The sequence below is a fragment of the Rhinopithecus bieti genome, unplaced genomic scaffold (genome assembly GCF_001698545.2).
Source record: "Rhinopithecus bieti isolate Rb0 unplaced genomic scaffold, ASM169854v2 scaffold_1673, whole genome shotgun sequence".
Classification (NCBI taxonomy): Eukaryota; Metazoa; Chordata; class Mammalia; order Primates; family Cercopithecidae; genus Rhinopithecus; species Rhinopithecus bieti.
The window spans coordinates 8396361-8416819 of NW_016804690.1; positions in this window are offsets into that span (position 1 = coordinate 8396361).

The window sequence follows — 20459 nt, forward strand, 5'->3', positions numbered from 1 at the left end:
TTTTATTTTATTTTATTTTATTTTATTTTGAGACAGGTTCTCACTCTGTTACCCAAGCTGGAGTACAGTGGCATGATCACAGCTCACTGTAGCTGTGTTTCATTTCATCAATGTGTTACGGTTTTCAGTGTACAGGTCTTTTACCTCCTTGGTTAAATTTATGTGAGCTATGTTTTTCTATGGAATTGTTTTCTTGATATTTTGTTTTGTTTTATTTTATTTTATTTTATTTTATTTTATTTTATTTTATTTTATTTTATTTTGAGACAGGTTCTCACTCTGTTACCCAAGCTGGAGTACAGTGGCATGATCACAGCTCACTGTAGCTGTGTTTCATTTCATCAATGTGTTACGGTTTTCAGTGTACAGGTCTTTTACCTCCTTGGTTAAATTTATGTGAGCTATGTTTTCTATGGAATTGTTTTCTTGATATTTTGTTTTGTTTTATTTTATTTTATTTTATTTTATTTTGAGACAGGTTCTCACTCTGTTACCCAAGCTGGAGTACAGTGGCATGATCACAGCTCACTGTAGCCTCGGTGTCCTAGGCTCAATTGATCCTCCCACCTCGGTCTCCTGTGTAGCTGAGGCTACAGGCATGTGCCACCATGCCCCGTTAATTTTGGTACTCTTTGTAAAGATGAGATCTTGCTATATTGCCCAGGTTGGTCTCAAAATCCTAAGCTCAAGTGATCAGCCCAACTCAGCCTCCCGAAGAACTGGGATTACAGGCATGAGTCACCATGCCTGTTTTGATATCTTTTGTGGATAGTTAGTGGTTGGTACGTAGAAGTGCTACTGGTTTTGTATGTTTATTTTATATCCTGCAACGTTACTAATTCATGTATTAGTTCTAATGGTTTTTAGTGGAGTCTTTAGGGTTTTCTATGTGTAAGATCATGCCATCTACAAATAGGGACAATTTGATTTCTTCTTTGCAATTTGGATACCTATTATTTTTTCTGCTTGCCGAATTGTAACTTCTAATACCGTGTTGGATAGAAGTGTCAAGAGTGGACATTCTTGTTATGTTCCCTATCTCAGAGAAAAAAACTTCACTTTTCACCATGGGATATGATGTTAGCTGTGGTTTTGTCATATGTGGCCTTTATTGTGTTGCAGTACATTCCTTCCATAAGTAATTTGTCTTATAGTTTTTAGTCATGAAAGGATGCTAAATTTTATCAAATGCGTTTGTTCATCTACTGAGAAGATCATATGTTTTTGTCCTTCATTCTGTTAATGTAATTAATCACATTTACACATTTGTGTATATTGAACTACCCTCACATCCGTGAGATAAATCCCACTTGATGGTGGTAAATGATCCTTTCAACGTGCTGTTGAATTCTGTTTTTCAGTATTTTGTTGAGGATTATTACACCTATGGTTATCAGGGATATTGGCTTGTAATTTTCTTGTAAGGTTCATGTCTGGCTTTGGTATCAGGGTTTTTTTTTTTATCTATTATTATATCATGTTCATTAGTTGATATTTTTGTAGGGATTTGTCTGTTTTATCTATGTTTTCAAATTTATTGGTATAAAATTGTTCATAGTTTTATCTAGTTAATGTCTTAGTGACTTCAGGATCTATAGTAGAGTGATTATTTTAGTTTTCTGTGACTGCTGAAACAAATCACCATAAACTTGGTAGCTTAAAACAACAAGAATTTATTTTTTTACAGTGATGGAAGCCAGAAGTCTGAAATAACCTTTACCAGCTTAAAATCAAACTGTTGGCAATACTGTGTTCTTTCCGGAGGCTCTACAGCAGGGGTCCCCAACCCCTAGGCCATGGGCAGTACCAGTCGATGTCCTGTTAGGAACTGAGCTGCACAGAAGTGAGCAGGAAGTGAGCGGCGGGCAAGTGAGCGTTACTGCCTGAGCTCCACCTCCTGTCACATGTTAGGAGTATGAACCCTATTGTGAATTGCACACGCAGGGATTAGATTGCATGCTCCTTATGATAATCTAACTATGCCTAATGATCTGAGGTGGAACAGTTTCATTCCCAAACCATCTCCCACCCACCTGCCCAACACATCAGTGGAAAAATTGTCTTCCACAAAACCAAACTCTGGTGCCAAAAAGGTTGAGGGCCACTGCTCTAGAGAATCATCCACAACTTGTCTTTTCCTACTTATGGTGGCTGCCAGCATTCCTTGCATTGTGGCCGTATTAATTCAATCTTCAAGGCCAGTATCTTCAACTTTCTCTCTGCTCCATCTTCACATGGCTTCACCTTGGTGCGTGTGTGATATCTCCCTCTGCCTCCTTCTTATAAAGATATTTATGATAGCACTTAGGCACCAGGCTAGTCTAATACAGCCCTACTAACTCAAAATTTTTAATTTGATCACATCTGCAAAGATCCTTTTCCCAATTAAAGTTACATTTTCAGATTCCCAGGACTAGGACCTCATGTCTTTGGCAATATAATTCAAACTAGACAGTGATGCTCCCATTTTTATTTCTAATGTTGGTTATTTGTGTACCCTCCTTTTATTTATTAATCAGTCTCCCCAAGATTTATACACTTTAAAATTTTTCTCAAAAAGCAAACCTGGATGGGTTCATTTCTCCTCTTTTATATGATGGCTGATATGTTAATTTCTATTCTTCCTCTATCCTTTACTATTTGCTTTGATTATTTTGCTTTTGTAAAACTCCTTAAATTAGATGCTTCCTCATTAGTTTTTATCTTTGCCTCTTATCTAATACACACTATGAAATTTCCTGGATAATAGCTTTGGCCCTGGACTTCCTATCCCCTTTTCCTACTTTATTTTTCTCCAGTGCAGTCAGCATGACTGACATTTCTATATAACATACCTTACTTAATTATTTTGCTCTTTCTCACTTTTCTCCTAGAACATAAGCTCCATGAGCAGAGTTTTTGTCAATTTTTCTCATTCCTGTATATGACGTGTGCCTAGAACAATGTCTGTGACACAGATTAATGAAGCATAGCTGGAAATTTCATCATGTACTGGGCACTGTGGTACCTGGGAAAGAATGGGAAGAAATGGGCATATTCCCTGAATTCATGTGGTTCTGGGTTAGAAGGAGGCCAGGCTTTGAGTGAAAGATTAAAGTCACAGTAAGTCCTTAAACAGAGGAAGTACTGCCCATTAAGGAGTATGAAATGAGAGCACTAATTCAGCCTCTGTAGGTTGAAGAAGGTATCCCTGAATAAGAAATAGATGAACCGAGGATAACTAGCTGTTAGCTTCCCTGAAGAGAAAGTAGAAGGGAAGAGGAATAAATTGGTACAGAAGATCTTAAGCAAAGCTATCCACCAAATACATGGTGAATGGTAACAATTAGAGGTCAATTGCTGATCTCCCAACTGTACCATATTTGATAGCATGGAAACCACTTGGGTGCCATGGGTGTTTGCCTTTCTGATTGGTTCTTTCAACTCCCAGTAACAACGATGCTTTGCCAATGTAAGTGCCCAGGCTAAAACTGTCATATACCTTATAATATATGTTCTAAGGGAAAGCATGAACATAAAGTAATAAATTAAATGTCCTATAAAACAGTCCTAATTATGAATATATTGAGTAAATTCTAGCTATTCAGCCACAAAAGTTCTTACTTTTAACTTTTCAAGATTGCATTTTGTGCTTTCTTATACAAAATCTATATGGCAATTCTGTCCATAGAGCATTCCCTGGCCTGTGTCAGAGCTTGGTACCATCTGGACTTGCTACTGTTTTCCTTGTGCCAGATGCTTTTTATGGATGGGGAATTTGTTCTCATCCTTTTGCCCACAACCCTCGCTTCAGTTTAAGGGTTATATTAATTGAATTCAGATTAAAAAGTAGAGAAGAGGTATTTTACTTGAAAGTAGTTCTGTCACTATCTAGCCTTCTGTATGCATCCTGTAAACTTACCCAGTGGAATCGAAGAGGAATTTAATTGCTTATTTCAGACTAACTTTAATAAAGTTATGTAGGAAGCAGTTTTCAAAATTTAGTATCTTTGATTTCAAAGAGCCATAGCTGATATACAGATCTTTTCACATCAAATCTATACTTTTTTGGCCTTCATCAAAAGGATGCAGGGCAAAAGTTTAATCACAGGAAGGAAGCATGGGGCCAATAAAAAAGAGAATTAATAAAAGGGGAAAGGAAATAATAAAATTTCAGTGAATTTTCCAGGACTACTGTGGGATCTGTGTTATCTCCATTTTAGGGTTAGAAAACAGAAAAAGAGATCATTCAGAAAGCAGGTATAGGAGTCTAAGATTGGTATCTGGGTCTGTATGACTCCACAGTTTATGATTTATCCATCATCCCAAGTTGCCTGTGAGAACAAATGAATGTCTGAATGAAGCAAGGTGAAGATAAGAGAAACTAGAAAAGTGAGAAAGAAATCATTTGTTTCCTTCATATTAAGCTTTCATTCAACAACTGCAGGTAATGAAGTGGATTTCTGGCTATGATGTTACTCTTTGCTAGTTTTCTTTGGGAACCAGTATTTTCTCTCCCCTTCCTTCCCTTTCCTTCCTTCCTTCCTTCCTTCCTTCCTTCCCTGTTTTCCCTCAGCCTCTCGAGTAGCTGGGATTACAGGCATGTACCACCACACCTGACTAATTTTTGTACTTTTAGTGGAGACGAGGTTTCACCTATTGGCAAGGCTGGTCTCGAACTCCTAGGCTCAACTGATACAACTGTCTTGGCCTCCCAAAGTACTGGGATTACAGTACTTTTACAGGTGTGAGCCACCACATCTTGCCCAGAAACCAGTATTTAATTTCTGAGTATAATATTGATAGATACTGGAAATTCTTTTACCTACTTTCTAAAATTAGAACATCGATATAATTTTCTTTACACCAAATAACAACCTTGAATATTTGTGTCCATGGGATGTCAAGACACTTACATTGAAAAAAACCTATTGTGAAAAATAAGAAAAACAACAGGAGAGTGTGCTATGTCAAGTTAGAGCCAGATAGAGGTTAAATGGGAGGAAGAATCATAACTCAAATTCTCCTCCATTTTACTTTACTTCTCAAAAGTCGGAGACAAACTCCAGTGTGTTCTTGATGTAGTTCTGGAAGTTGCTCTTCTGTAGACAGGAAATGATATAAAATGAAATGAAATAAAATAAAGGAAAATATTTGGTGACTCTTCCACAGAGACCTGTTGAGTGATGAGTAAGTAGATGTATGAGCTTGGCCCTCCATGGATGTAGAGTCTAGAAAGGGAATCAAACACATTCACATATTTGGAGCTATGAGAGTTCAAAAGAGAAGAATAACCTTTACCAGGGATGTTCAGGAAAGGTCTCAGTGAATATCCTTTGAGTTGACACCATAGTACAGAAAATCAAGGATCAGGATCAGGGAAGAATCCTTTAATAAACCTCATCTGCAAATTAGACACAAAATAGGGTAAATATATCTAGTTTGGAGTCTTCAAACTGTAAAAATGATGGGAGAACAAAGAATGTGTTAAGCAAGTCTTATATAAAGGATAGAATGATACATAAGAAACAGTTAAAAGAATTCATGTCAATGGACAATGGCTGGAGAGAATGACTTACTTTCAAATTCAGTGAGTTTTATCTGGAATGAGCATTGGGTAGGGTCCCAGAATATGTGGAGTTTTTTTTTTTTCTTTATAATTATACCTGTGACTTTGTACAAGTTATGTCACTGTTTCAATATTTAGTTCCATCATCTATAAAACAAGGAAGTTGCATGTGCTACATACATGGTTTCTCCCTGCTGTGAAATCATATGATTCTAGATATGTAAAGGATGTTTATGTAAGAAAGTTGATGAGAATCCATTCCAAGTATTCAAAGAAGTCAATTCGGAAAAGCAGTAAGTTTAAATAAAAGAAAAATAAATTATACAATTAAAAAATTAAGAACATTCTCATCTCCTTAGATTTTCATTAGGTCTCCTCAGATACTATAAAATTATGACACGACCAGTTGCTAGAGAGAGTTTTAGCTTAATAGCTAATACCATTTGTGTGCTTCTGAAAGGTCAAGGGCTATATTTAACACTTTACATATCTTATTTAATACTCAGTATCTATGAAGTAGGTTCTATTATTGTCACCACTTTGATAATGCAGAAACTGAAGCTTGCAAAGATACAATAGCTTCCCTTGGGTTACATATAAACTTAAGATGCAGAGCTGGGATTAGACCTCTGTCTGTCCTATTGCAAAGCCCTTGCTCTTAGCCTTTATAACCTCCTATCTTAGACCAAGAATAGGCCTGATCAATTTGTAAGATCCCTTTTTTGATTTTGCAGTCATGGAACAGCTGACAAAATTTTGAGCACAACCTTTTTATCCTTTCAGATATTACTTATCATGGAACAAATATCTCGTGTTTACTGAAATAAAAGTTCTATTACATTGCTTCATGTCAGAGTATACAGAGGGTTTATGTGCTTCTCTGGGAAGAAAAGGAAATACAGCTGTTTTGCAGGTAATAACAGTTTATTTTATGTCCTATTTTCTTTAACAGTGATTGCTCTTACTTGGAAACTCTCCTGGCATTTTGTAGGCAATAAAAATGTAAGAAGAATGCTCTTCCAGAGAGTTTCACAAGCCTTGCCCCCAGTTTGTAATCTATGGCAGAAGGCATCTACAACCTGATTCCAAGGAGGCTTATCAATACTTCCAACAGACACATAGGTACCAGAGCCACTATCCTGATGTGTCTCAGGTCAACTCTTCCATCACTGGAGCCTCTGATACTCTTGTGAGAAAAGAAGCACCATGCCAATTTGAGAAAATGCTAAGGAAAATATTTTTTGCAAGGCAGAAACAGAAGTGAAAACTTGGCCATTGCAAAGTAAAAATTTGTAATTTGATGTTAATAAGACTTAATTACTCTCCAATTAAATATCCTCATCCACATCCATGGCTAGTGTGGAGCAGAATTATACAACAACTACATTTGATGCCTTGGAAAGTCTGTTTTTAGGTATCCTCCTGACTTGCTCCTCCTCACTGTTTGCTCCTGCTCCCTTGATATCTTAAAGATCTTATTCCAGGTGGTCCTCAGGGGATAAGTCTTGTACTCTCAACCTTTTCTGCTTTCTGTTTGGATCTCATTGAGCCTGACTTGCTGCTACAAAATTAACATGGATTAACGGACATGGGCACCACTATATTATATGACTTTTAGTTTTGGAAAAAATATAGTATCTATTTAAAAATCACTATTCTATAGTAAAATCATTCTAGGTGTACATATGGATGAGCTTGAGTCTTCCAAAAGCCCTTTGAGATGGATATTTATGGGAGAGGAATGTGGGCCTACAGAGGTGAAGGGATTTTCCCAAGGCCCTTCATTCAGAAACGAAGCAGGAGATGGTGGCAGTAAAATCTGTACTTTCCCCACTCTCCTGCATTTCCTCCTCATGATATTTAATCATGGCTATTGGATATATTGGTAAAACTGTAGGCTTCTCAGCCTTCAAGCAGACCCCTGTGCAAGAGTGAGAAAGAGAAGGGATGCCTAGCAGGTCCATCTCTCTTCAAGTGAATCAACTCAGAGATTTTCTGTCCTCCTTGTTCCTTATTTCACTGGCTGCAATTACTAACTAGCATAATAATAATAATAATACCCTATCATCCTCTCTTATAATTGTATAATACTTCATTATATTGTTTCGGCTCTCTCCAGATGCAATTTTGGTCCCAGTATTGTTTGTTTCTCTTAGTCACTCTTTGAAAGTTTGGAGTATCAACAGCACATTCAGAACACCTTGAATTTACAGAACTTGGCACAGTGGAAATTAGGGTAATTTTATATTAATTATTATTATTTTATCCCATTGCCAGGGAATTAGAGGAAACATTTTACAAGTGTGAATAGTTGATGTTTGTTTGTTCCAAAGGCAGTGGCTGTTCAGGAAGAAATCGATGAAGAAAATGTCATGACCTCCTACAAGTTATTGCTATTGAGGTCAGAATGTTCATGAGGATCTGTCAAACAGTATTTTGCAGTTTTTAATGACGTTCTCAGGTAAATTGATGACTAAAGGATGTTGATAGTTTCTGGTTTGAGAACAGGAACTCCTAAGTGACCTCCTAAGCACACAGATTTCAGCATTTTAAAGATCAATTACTAGTTCAGACCACCAAGAGCAACACCCTGGAACGCCATCAGTCTACAAGCATCAGCAATGGGTACTGTGGTAGCTTTTCACTGATTAGAACAATGGCAGCAGAAAGTGCCCACAGGAAAAGTGTGCAGAAGTCCCAAACCATTCCCAGGTGGTGAGCAGGAATCCAGCACCTGTGTGCAAGCCCAGGGCAGGCTTCAGAAACATTTGCCTAGACACAAGCTGCTGGGAGAAAAATACAATAGCATGTAAGCATTTATTGGCTGTAACAGCCTGCTGGAGGCAAGCTGACCTTTTTTATCTACTTTTGCACAAATGGAAAAAAAATAAGATCTAAAAATATGGACAGTGGATGTTCAGTGGCAAAGCTAGGAACTTGGTATCCCACATAAGAATTTCAGAATGGGATAGATGTCTTACTCTCAGAATATGAAAAATGTGAACATTCTTTACAACTTATCTGAAGAGGATTCTCTCCCTTGCTCGGATATTTTGTTTCCAATAACTGTTAACATTTTCCCGTATAGAAGGGTTGCTCATATCATTAACCCTTAAGAAGTTAAATAGGCAAATCTTAATAAAGTGTCTTTGTAATATCAGCAATGTTACCTGAAAAGCAGTGGTTTTTGTTATTATTTTTTTAAGTCTTAAAGTTTCTAATATTATCCTGCAAAGATAGCTCTTATTCTAGGAATCTTAATATTCCTAATAGTAAAAGGTTATCCCATGTGGGCTAGATGACTTTTCCTGACACTCTTGACCACCAAGTCACTAAGTCTTACCAGCATTGCTTGGGTAATAATCAGCATCTATTTATAATAATAGATAAGTTAAATGTGACTGGAAAATACCTTAAGAAAAAACCAATCTAGGATGAATGCACATCTTACAGAGGCACATAATTTCATTTGTGATTAACATCATTCAATAAGAAAACTACTGCACACAATTTTTGGGTCATAGTAGGACTTCATTATTGTGTATGTAAACTGAAGTTTATACAATTGATCATAACACAGAATTTTTTAAAGAAAAAGCAGATACTACACAGTAGTTTTAGCAAGTAGGTCAATTGCTCTGGCAGCTTTGATACAGCAGTGAAGACCTAGATATTAAAGGTTGAAGACTGAATATACCCAATAAACTAATATGAAGTATATGTGCTTATTTAGCCAAACCGATATGTATATGTGCCAGGTATTACACTTACAGTGGAAAAATCATAGATAAAAATATAGCCCTATTTCCAAAGGTTTTGATGGGTACTTAGACACAAGTGTAGAATTTACATTTCACATTTAGTTATATTGCATATTGTGTATACACTGTATATAATTTTATATGTACAGTTGACCCTTGAACAACATGGGTTTGAACTCTACAGGTCCACTTATAAGTGGATTTTCTTCCTCCTCGGCCACCCCTGAGACAACAAGCTAACCTCTCCTCTTCCTTCTCCTCGTCAGCCTAGTCTATGTGAGATGAAGACCTTTATAATGATCCACTTCCACTGAGTGAGTAGTAAATATATTTTCACTTCCTTATGATTTCTTAATAACATTTTCTTTTCTCTAGCCTACTTTATTGTAAGCATACAGCATGTAATACATATAATATACAAAACATGCATTAATAAACAGTTTCTATAATCAGTATAGCTGATTAGTAGTTAAGTTTTGGAAAAATCAAAATTGTATATGGATTTTTGATTGTGTAGGGGGTTGGCATCCCTAAACCCCTTGTTGTTCAAGAATTGACTATATATGTAAAATTTCATGTGATGTCTACATCTATTGATCACCCAGAAACGTCAGAGAATGGGAAGGGAAAAGGCAATTGCCAATCTGCTAGGCAAAAATCTGCTGTTGAGAAGTATTGTTATATTACTTAGCACATTTATTTATTATAATTCTGATGATAATCCTCATTCTACAAGGATATTGAAGTTGAGAAGAACAGAGCAATTTATTTAAGGTTATGCAGCTGGTTAATAGAAGTTGTGTTGACATCTTTTGTATTGAACAAAGTATTTGTGACTTCAAAGCCATTATCCCCAAATTTTACCTCATCCTCCCTTTCCTTCTATTCCTATTGCACCATGCTGCCTCAAATGCTTCACATGTTTTGAATGTATTTGTTTTGTTTTCCCTTGATAATGCATTTAAAATATTCTTTATTGGCCCACAACACTTGCTTTTGCTGAATGTGTGGGGACAAATGAAGATGAGAGATAGTCCATCAGTGTCTGATTGCACAAGGCTGACCTGCTACTAAAAAATGGATAATTTCAACGTAAATCTAAATTACTTTCTATTTAAAATATAAAATGTAGAAGCTGCAAAGGACCTGAGAAGTTTCCTCTTTCATTTTACAAATGAAGAAACTGAGCCTCTCAGTGGCACAGCTAGTTATACTCCATTAACCAATCACATATCAATGGGGCAGCAGATAATTGTATCTGAGCATTTTTCAATGATTTGCAGGAAAATGTCTATTATTTGTCATTTGGCTTTTGGCACTTTTAAAACCATGTTTGTTAAAATAAATACATGCCTTCAGAACAAATGAATTACTGGTATGTTCTTCTTGACTGAGACTATGAGTTTCCTAAGTGTTGGATGGAATCAAACTATAAGAAAAAAACTAGAGAAGACTAATCTTTACAGATTAATTTGGTTCTTCCACCCCAGTTTATGAGGCAGCAATCTTGCCATGCTTATTGATTATCAGACAAGACTACTAATCCCCTTAAGGTCATTAAGTGTACTTAATTAAAGAGCAGTTAGCAAGCTTCTCTTTACTAAAGTAATGTGGCTGTTAAAAGTGATTTGTACTTTACCAATACGGTAGCTATTAATCTGAAGGACAATTTGCCATTTATATTTTTCCAAACAAATATATTTGGTAGGTCAAGTGAGCACTGATATTTATTATGAACCCTCTTGATGCACTGTATCTGTAATTGTCAGTTAAGAAAGAAAGACTCCAATCACCCTCTTTGTTTAATATAACAGTCATTTCTATTTTTCCGAGTGCTGCAACTAATTACTGTTTGCTTAACAGTCTGATGCCCTCCTCTTTTGCCAGTATAGGGAACAATGTATACCAATATAAGGAACAGTGTTGATTTGAAAAATAATGCTATTTCTTTATAACCTGCTATATTTAAAAAAGAATTTGAACAAGAATAAAAGAAACAGCTAAATTCACATTATGGAGTGTTTCCTGAGAATGAGTAAAACATAAAAACTGGGTCGACAGAATTCCGAGTTGGAAATCATAGGCTGTGGTATTTATGGTAAATAACTTCATGATGTAGGAATAGTTAGATGATTGAATTTTTTGGCTGGCCTCCCACAGCATTCTCTGTTTCATCCTATACCCTTTTAATACCTTCACACATAATTGTTTCAAGACTGTACGGGCAATACCGTAAATGCTCAATGGCATTGTACCTGTTAACAAACATTCCTGTGGATGATTAGGTACTAAGGAGCTCCTAACGAAAAGGAAGAGTAATCACATACAACAGTCCCAGCTTTCATAAATGCCTCAGGCTACTCCAACAACGTTTAATATGAGTTATTTCAGGAAAAAGTGGAGAAGTTTCCAGCACTCAGAAAAGTGATGGCAGAACTGGGTGTTAGTAATGAATTAGCTTTTAGACTATTTTAATTCTCTCACTCCTTCTTTTAGGCTTCATTTCTATTTCCCAGTTGGAAAATGGATTCATAAAGATGACCATCTTATTTGGGAACCCATAAGAAAACATTCAGTTCCCTGGAGAAAAGAAAACACAACAAAGCAACAAGATTTTATTAATAGAGGTTATTTGCAGTCTGTTTCTCCAAATTACAGTTCGAAAGGTTAGACCATGATAAATGGGGAGAGAAAAAACTGTATGTTTTTGTGAGGTAAGCAGCAGGGGAAAATATATCTAAACATCATGTCATTGAATGATGGGAAGAGAGATTATTGACCCATTTTAACTCCAGATTCCTTTGCAACTGAGACATGCTTTTCCCAGTGGTATCCTCCCTCAGAACTGGACTAAAATTGTAAAACCTAACAATGTAATGGCTGGTGGAGTTGGCACAAACTCCAACCAACTAACATCAGTCAGATCTCTCTTTTTACTCTAAGGTATCAGTGTTATGGCAATGAGACTGTCTAGTGATTCTAATTTTGCAATTTGGATGGAGATAAATGTTTTACAATACTTGATTCTTTGGGACTACTTCTGTTTCTCTTTTGCATTTTTAAGCACAATTGGATAGCATGCAATTTTAAATTCAATATTATAGTACCAGAAGAGCAATTTGACAAACTATGACCCAGATTAGGGGATTCTCAGATGACCACCATGATGGATTGAACCTTTGGTTTGGAGGAAGTTGGTAAAGCCTAGGAACTAGAGGTGTGGTGTGAGAAGTATAACAACAGGTAGTACTTATTGAGCTTGATGGCTTTACCAGGAACATGATTATGTCTCTTATCATACAACCAGCTGTGAAAAGGGAGTCCATTATACAAGTTTGGGAGCTGATGCCTAGGAAGATCACACCTAGTTAACTGACAACAGAGTGAAACACTTCTCCATTATATGACCACTTCAAGAAGGGAGAAGGACAGATGAATGAGCACTTAGAAGGGGTAGAAGGAATCATCCCCCAAATACCTACCATCAGCACTCAAATACTGAAGGAATCAAGATGATCATGATTAGTGATCATGACTCTTACTGTTAAGGTGAATGGTGGAAAAGAGGGGTGGTATCTTCAAGTATGTGTGTTACAGAAGACTGAATAAGCCCTCTCTGGTCCAGTGGAAGAGTTGACTTCTAATGTAAAATTAACCAAATTCCAATGAAAAGCCATTTGGCTATGTTTCATAGTATGAGAATGGTGGAATTACATGTTAAAAGCCTGCTATATTATTCACCACTTTTATTGGTCTGGGGATTGATGCAGCTGAGGTTGCTGAAACGAAGACTTAACTAAATTAACCAAATTCTTAACTTTCACCTTGTGAATTATTTTCCTAGCTGTTTTTTTTTTTTTCTTTTTCTGTGTGTTTCTTTAACTTTCTTTATACACGTTTGTGTTTACCAATGTCATAGTCATATCCAGGACATCTGTTTAATATTCCTTCAGTGACTATTAAATTTGATTTAAAATACATTAATTTAGATATTTTCAAGCTGCTTACCAGTTAGCAGTATTTTAATGTCCTATTTATCTAGTACAGTTGCTTGTGCTGTTTTATAATCAGATAAGGGTCATTAAACCATTTTTGAGATTAAATAGCACAAAACCATTTTTTTCTGTTTATGTGCCCCATTAATATTAGAGCTTATGCTTACTATGGCTTAATGTTTCCATTTCAAAATATCATTTATGTTAATATGAAAAGGCTCTAATATCTAATTGTGAGGATTACTTCCATTACTTTCCAGCATAATCTCTACAAATATTGGCCTCCATATTGCGTTGAAGCTGACAGATTTATAACCTTGGGCATTTCTTAGGACAACGTTTGAAATGCTGTTATTTACTCTTACTTGGCCAGTTTATTATGTTTGGTGTTTTGTTTTTTCAACTGTAACAAGTACCTAAATGCTTAGCTTCTTGTTTTGGTCCAGCTGTTACCTGAAACATTCATAATATAGAAGGTTCAGCGAACCTTCCTATCAAGTCTTCTGAAACAAGATGGAGAAAAAGCTGCAGGCTGAGAGAAAGACCAAGAGAGTGCAGGTGAGCAACCAAACAAGTTAAGGCGTGCACTTTTAAGTAGCCAACCTTTTGATACATAATTACTGAAACTACACTTTTTCAAAACAGGGGAAAATGTCAATTGACATACAATGTCCTGAATTATGCACATCACAGTAACCATATGTCACTGTAAATTTTATCCAACATCACTTACAATGAGTGGAGAGATCTCTCCATGCCAAGACTACCAAAGTATCTCTTTGTTCAACCTTTCAATCCACAGAAATGGGGTTGCTCTGTGCACAGTACACTCTCCCCAAGGTGTAGTCTCCTTTGGTGACCCTGCTGACTTGGATGTATCGGTCCTACAGGCTAGTTTATTTTATCGGTGACCCAGGGCACCCACCACTTCTTCCTGTGCACCCAGCCAACGTCATCAGTGAATCAGACTGTTTATATATTAGCTGTCTCTGGATAGAATGGTTTAGTTATAACTTCCTAAAAGGAGAATGATCCATGTCAAGTATCGTTGAGAATGCAAACATTGTGGCAAGAGCACTCGATTTGGATCCAGGAGCCCCGGGTTCAAATCCCCATTCTCTAATTTACGAGAGAGATCACTTAATCTCTCCAAATTTTAGTATTCTTTCTTAACAATGGTGATCAATATCACCTCCTTCCCAGGGCTGTTATGAAGATTAAAATAGGTAAGTATACATAGGTATGGTTTTTAAAATTTTAGGTACCATGTTAAGTTTGGATATTACCAAACTTGCTACTCATGTAACATGTGTGTATGTAAACACCTTAGTAGCATCTATTACATGCCAGACTCTGTTTCAAGTGCTTTGTTATGTTATACCTCATCTAATCCTCCTTATGTTCCTCAGTAGTTGGTGCAGTGAATATACTCATTATATAAGAGGGTAAACTGAGAGGTTAAGCAACTTGCTGCTGAGTCACATAGCTAGTAAATGAATGATCTGAAATTTGACTCCAGGGTCCATGTTCATAACCAGTATACTATTCTGCCTCTTAAATAACAGTAATGATCATGATAATAGTAATTACACTCATAGCATATATATACATCTTCTGATGAGTATGTTTGACATTTTCTCTGACTATCCCATGCTCTTTAATTGGCCCATCTCCTGAGCAAATATTTTTTGGTAAAGTAAGGGAATGACTCAGTGTGTAGAAATTTAAAATACATGTCCTAATACAGCAGGTCAACAATCTCATCTCCCCTCTGGGTGACTGTATTATTAGGAACAGCAAAATTTAAATAGTAATAGAATATTTTCATTTGATATAAAATATTAATGATGGTTCTAAACTATATTTTCAAGGAAATTATTGGTCACATCTGTGTCTACAATGTATTCTGCCACCTCTTTTATTTTACCTGTCTTCAATTTAGAGAAAATGCATTAAACTTGTATTTATCTCTTCTCAGGTATTCATGACACTTTAAAGACTGCTTAGTTAAACTTATGCTTGTCATCCCCAGCATGTAGTTTGCCAAATGTTACAAAAGATGTGACTGCTATCTGGTCATACTGTAAAACTTGTTATTTAATGCCATATTGAGTTCCCATTCCTCCCAATGGCAGATAGTGTTGTAGTCAGTTCTGGGTTTTCTCAGTCATTTTAGACTTTAACTTGGTTAATTAAAAAATTTCCTCTCCTTATTCTACTCCCACAAGTAATGTTTAACACCTGGGGCTCATGTCTTCATGGAGAAGCCTAGTCATGACGCTATCTGCTGACAGCCACAGTTCTGCATCATCTCTGTTCTTCTAGCTTCCTTGTCTTGAACTCAAGGCCCTTTCTTTTGACCTTGGCTAACCATCAGCATTTACATAATTCTTTTGGGGGCGTAGGAAAGTTGGAGATAGTATCTTGTGCTTTCTAGGCTTTTGGAGATTTGTGGGGGTGGACGTGGATGAGTTCGGGGTGGACTGTGTCTCATGTGTTCTCTACCCAAACCTGCCCTTATTTAATCCCTTTGACTTCTGCTGCTGTTACCTTTCAGCATAGGATCTCATTTACTTGACTGGGTTCCTATTGACCTTAAAGCCTTCTTATTCGCAGGTAATCAAACTTACTGGGGATTCATTCAGCCCTTTCAACTCTGCTCCTCTCCCCTTCCTGGAAGAGGATCTTATTTTTTCCAGTTTGGGGTTTGGAGATGGGCAGAGTACAATATAAAATTGGTTCTGTATGCTTCCACATGCTTACAAATCTTTCCTCGTAGGAAAAGTATTTACACGTGGACTAAGCACTTTGATGTGACAGTCAAGGTGATGATGGTTTTGTCCAGTGAACCCACTGTAACTAGGTCCCTAACTCTGTGTGCTCCTGAAATGGGAGAGGGTGAAAGTAAACAGAGAAATGGATTGGGCAGGGGGTGTACTGTCAGGATCATCTAACCACATCTATTTAATTGCATTTCTTTTCTTTCCCTTCCTTTCCTTTTAAAGACAAATGATGGAGAAATGTGGTGCAGTTTCTGTTGTTTGAAGAAACGTTTGGAGTTCTGCTTTTCTGTCAGATAAAAGTCCTGCTTCAGCTATCTTGTTTGGCTCCTTGTGGCAGTGCATTCAATCTCTATCTCTCTACTTGAGCTATATGATTTCCTTCCATTTAAATTTTTATTTAATTATGTTCATTTATTTTTGTTAGCAACTTAATGTTGAATTCTATAATTTACTGAATTTTTAGCATTTTAATAAATAAGAATTTGTAAATTAAGGCTCAAATATCCAAACATTATACATGTTGCTTCTTTTTGGCTTATTTATTTTTCAAATATTTGTTGAAATGCCCATATAATTCCTTATGCCATCATTATTCCGGGTAGTTGAGATATGACAGTGAACAAAGTAGAAAACAGTCTTCACTTTTATGGAGTGTGCAGCCTATCTTTGAAGATGATTACTAGATATCAACCATAAAAGGTGGTACGTTATATACAGATGCACAAAAAAGAAGAAGTCTATGTTATAGCCATAATTTTCCAAATATGCCATGTGAGGTGGTGTAAAAATAGAAGAAGAGTTATTTTGTGTATTTGTGTATTTGAGATCAAACGAAGTTAAATTATTCCATCACCATTCTTTGTGACTCAGAAGTAGGAATGGAGTTGGAATGTTAAGCAATGTCGACATTACTTAAAAGGATTACAATTGACTAAGTTTAAATTTGATGCTTCCCAGGGTATTAAAGAGATAATCACTGACTAGGAGAGGCTTATAATGAAATTACCATTTCTTTTATTACATAAGGAGGTAAAAAATATATTTAAATAAATACGTTTTATTTCATCATTAAACATTATAGGTATATAGCATGCTACTGATGAGTTTGACAAAACTATTCGAGAGTGACATGCAACATATTCTTCTGCAAAAAAGGTCCTGACTACATTGGAATTTGATGTTAAAAATAAGCCAGCATGGAAATATGGCTCATTTGCAATCAACTGAAAGTTTTTGTTAGGAAACCTGTCCCAATGCGGCAAACAGAAATATTTAGGACACATAGCTGTATGGTGTTTCATGGTGGCATTTGTGCCAATATTTGTGAAACAATCACCAGAAATTTGATTGATTGGCCTTGGACTAGGCAGCCAGAAACAAAATCCATTCCTTGGGAGTCCTTGTCACAAATTGTATTTGTTTCTTTAACACTTGTTTCTTTTTTACCTCCATGACTTAAAAAAAAAAAAAAAAAAAGATTTCCTTTCACCAGAATTGTGCCTATAATGTGCAGCCATATCTCTATGAACAGTGCCTGCCCTATGTCTATCCAGATGAATATGCAATTTGCAAGTTGCTGATTAAAATGAAAGTCTGCACATGTATATGAATGTCTGGTCACATTTTAAAAGGAAATCTCAAATGCTGACATTCCCTTTCTGTACAATCCAACAGCTGGAGTTCTTGTATATACACTAAGCCTTATGCCATATCTTTTAAACAAAGAATGAACCTGTATATGAAAAGCAGCCAGGAAGACTTTGGCTCCATGGCTCTGCATGAAACAAACGCCCCCTGAGAGCCTCCTCCTGCTCCTCTAGTCCTCTGCTTCAGAATCCCTGGCTGTTGGTATTTGAGTGATGCGGCAATAGATGCTCATGGGATTTCTACAGGCGGTGAGAAGCCCAGTTTCTATTATAATAGACCAGGTACTGGTGAAGAACACAGAATGTTATCAGTCAGTGTTTACCTTGGTGTCTTGGGAAGGGATTTGGGGGATGGGGATGGGGAGCAAAGGAGAAACTGGGTAGGAGAAGATGCTATACCCTGTTAATTTCCTGAGTTACACTAGGAGACCACAAAGAGATTTATTCTAAACTATACGAAAAGTAGCCATTGGTAGGAATTGATGTTCTTTTAAGAAGTGGCAGGTTGAGAATAAGACAGCTACTGCTGATACGGTCAAAAGGGGTCATTTTGTATACTTACATCTTAAAGTGTAATTAGAGAAGTGCTCACAAAACTCTTAACTGCTGGGAGTAAATTACGTGAAAGCTCACTATTTTCCTAGAACACATCAAGCCTGCACATATGAGAAAAATGCCCTGCCTTCTAGTTCTGAAACCAATCAATATGTCCACCTACATCAGGCTTCGCACTTAGGTCATTTATTCACCTTCTAACTGGGTAATAATAATAACAATAGTTGAAATGGTCAAAAGGCAAAGTTTCTTCCTCCCTCATCCAGAAGAGATAAGAGTAGGGTTTATTTTAGATTGATTTGTCTTCCCTCTGCTGTCAGAACAAAGCAATTCCTTTGACCACACTACTTTTTTATATTTACAAAGTGGACCTAGAAAAAAATGTTACCTGACATATATTTAATGCTTGGTGGCTATTGTGTGAAGTGTCAGGAATTATTTAAAAAAGAATAAATAAGTAGAAAACTACAATTCATCATCTAGCACTTAGCTGTTGGCTATGTTGTAGAAGTTGAATGAAAGTTTATTAATTGAAGGAAGTCTACTGTAGAAATAAAACCCTATGGGTAGCTATAACAGAGTGGTCTACCCTCTCTGAGAACCAAGAAATCTTTCTTAGAAGAGGAGACATCTGATTTTGTTATTTATATATGATTAGGAATTCACAATTCAGAGAGAGAAAAAAGAGCAGTTCATATTAAAACAGCCTAACGTGTGTGAACAACACGGAAGCACAACACACAGAGCATATTTAGGAAACTCTGAGAAGTGTGGTGTGAATGAAGCATAGGGTGGACGTGCAGTAGGGAGAGAGGATGGAGTTGAGGCTAGAAGGTGTGGTAAGGGCCAGGGCTCAGAGAAGGCATGGACTTGTATTTTACTCCCTATTGTATGTTCAAGACAAAGAGTACCTGGTTTTTAGGAAGGGTTGACTATATGTTAAGTAAATGAATGGATAAACAAATAAATAAATACATGGATGAAATGATGACAATGAAGCCACTAATTTATTGTTATAGACAGGGAGAGGTCAAGGAAGACTTTTAAGCAGGATAGTGACATAAGATATATAGCGTTTATGGAAGGGTTTGTGGGCTGGTTGATGGAGAGGCTGGGTTCAGAGAGGTCACTGAAATAGCTATATATTGTCTGCTGATGAATTTCTAAGGAGAATTTTGTTTAAGGTAAATATAGTACTGAGAGAGCTATATATAAAGCAGAATCAATAAATACTGTTGACTCATTAGATGTAGTGGGTGGATGGTTGAGAATGACTGGTTGAGCAATTGGTTCAGACAAGTAGCTTGTGAGGAACCTGAGCAGGTTTTAGGTAGAGACGTCCTATAGGTTGTTAGACTCGCAGGTCTAGAAGTCACAGGAAAACTGAGAATTCAGGATAGAGCCTCAGGCACCCTTAGACTATAGATGATATCTGAGAAAAAAATGTGAGGGTGGAATTTAGAGGATCATCAAACAGAAGGATCTAAAAGGGAACTAAAAAATGCACTGAAAGGGAGATTATGAAACAACAACCAGGTAAAAGGACCAGGAAGAAGTAGGACCGGCTATTTCTTGTTTGTTCATTAGGACATTCTGAGAAATGTCATCTATTGGAGTTACTGAATGTAAACTCTTTTTTCAGTCACTTTCCAATTTTAATTTATTATAATGCTCTAACATCTTTCTTTGGTTGCTCATTTAATGGGATTGTGCCATACAACTTGGCTTAATGAATATTTAGGATACAATGGTGCTTTGTGATAGTTTTCAGAAAGCTGCTTCATTTTCTTTAACTGTACTTTATCTGTAATACCAGGTGGAAACTTTGCCCCACATCCTTATTTCAGAGCAGTAGTAATGACACAGGTATTCTGTAAAATCAGGCCCAAACCTGGGGAAACAAAAGTAAACATACTTAAGTTAGGACACAGATTATTTTCCAAAGAAAAGGAGGAAGGAGGAGTAGAATTCAGGGGTTGGGTGGGGGGCAAACCACATAAATCCTTAGAGATTAGAAAATTTCAAGTTTCCTTCCTTTTTTGAAAACTATTTCCCTTTTGGGATTTAACAGCTACTCAGAGTAACCAGGTGAGTCAAACACAGGCACAAGTGGGCATTTGTCCAGATCCCCAAATTTGAAACAATTTAGCACAAATTGTCAGTCTATGCTG